General features: G+C 40.1%; 1 protein-coding gene across 2 annotated transcripts in view; it reads right to left on the bottom strand.

Moving 5' to 3' along the window:
• Nucleotides 1-736: 736 nt before the first annotated feature.
• LOC138035995 (uncharacterized) overlaps nucleotides 737-1606 on the bottom strand; it is a 12910-nt gene continuing 12040 nt past the window's right edge. For both annotated transcript variants that reach the window (XM_068882376.1, XM_068882375.1), the window contains exon 7: nucleotides 737-1606. This exon is cut by the window's right edge and continues 393 nt beyond it. The gene's annotated coding sequence lies outside the window, so the exon portion shown is untranslated.

Below are 1606 nucleotides of genomic sequence, written 5' to 3'. Positions count from 1 at the left end.
ACCCCCTAACCCAAAGATATGCATGTGTAATGAGGTGGTTAGTCTTCATCGTCCCTGGGGAATGCTCTGCATATAGGAGAACGGCCTGAACGGCCTTGTTCTCACGTGGTAGCAACCCCCAGGAAAGGAGCTGTGACCCCCTAACCCCTAAGGGGTAACCATGCATTTTTCAGAGATAATTAAGCTTCGATTTGGAAAAGAACCCCATACATTGCTCTGTATTGCAGAGCTTTTTACAAATATTGTTGATAAATTATCTTCGAAAATGCGTGGTCACTCCCAATTTTCTTTTTGGATCTCAATAACACTAGTTAAGGTCTGCTTTTCCCGCATATTCATTAAACAGCGAAAATAGTAGGCATGTAGTCGACAACAAAACGACGGATAGAATCAATTGCTTGCCATATCATCAATACAGAGGTTAAAGAGAGCAACGCCTAGCACAGTTCCTTGAGGAATGCCTGAACTCGCGGGAGTCCATTCAGACTGCGTATCATTGACCACGACAAATAAATAAATAATATCTGACCTGCTAATTGACCTTTATTTAGATCAGATTTAGCCAAGCCTAAAAGCGGAGTTCCCGTTTCTAACCCCAGAAAGCAATATAGTGTACATGGAAATAATTATTCTTCTGCATAAAGTACAAATTAATGGTCATTACTGTATACAGTTTACAGTGATCAAAGAGATCAAACACCTCTGAGCTGACAGCAGTAAACAAACAAGCCTTGCAAACAATAACCAACAATTTTAATCAAATAAAACTGAAATAACATGCACAGTGATCTCTTTCACCACATTTTCCGTTTGACTATCAACCTTTACTCCCTCTCTCTTCAGTTCACAACAACAGCAAAAATCTTACTAATTTAAACGTCAACCTAAAGCGTAGTAAATTCGCATACTCGACTGCAATTTCACAGCCTCAAACAAAGGCGCTCACGACTGGACACCATTTCACACAAAAAGCCTCCAAATGAGATTGTTGAAATATGTCACTCTCTGTCAATACAGAATTGCAAACGTTTTCAGACTTTCTTCATTTTTTAGGGGAGGCAGCGAGGCATAAGCTTATATATTAAGAAGGAAAACACCTGAAAACTAACCGTTATAGATACGTGTTTTGTCTCTCGCTCTATTTCTCTCAGCTTTACGGTGATTTTCATTGTAATTTTCTCTTCTTCTCCTTCCTCGGCTTCTCTCGAAGCTTTCTTCGCTTAAAATTCTCAAGTTTTAGGAAAAAATTTAAAAGGATGGTGATACAAAAAATATATAGGTATAGCGGCATGTAGCTGCCACTGACTACACAGATTAGAAATCTGAAATGTTTATCAACAGTCTGGTAGTTTCGTAGTCTTCTGCAAAGTCATCAACAACGTCATCTTCATCGTCACTTTCGCTTTCGCTGCGTAATTCTCTCTCAGAAAGGCTGAGGACGCACGGTACTTCACTGGTAGCACCCAGAGCATTTTCTTCTACATACCGGACCGAATGTACCTCCCCTTGAAATGCCAGATCAGGTAGGGACAGATCTTCAACGTGGTTTCCAAATAGGCCTTTCAATTGCAAAAGGTAGCCTTCGATGCTCAAAAGTTTTCTTCGA

The sequence above is a fragment of the Montipora capricornis genome, unplaced genomic scaffold (assembly GCF_036669925.1).
Source record: "Montipora capricornis isolate CH-2021 unplaced genomic scaffold, ASM3666992v2 scaffold_446, whole genome shotgun sequence".
Lineage (NCBI taxonomy): Eukaryota > Metazoa > Cnidaria > Anthozoa > Scleractinia > Acroporidae > Montipora > Montipora capricornis.
Note: the sequence above shows the minus strand (reverse complement) of the source record. Positions and strands in the feature narration are given on the sequence as shown.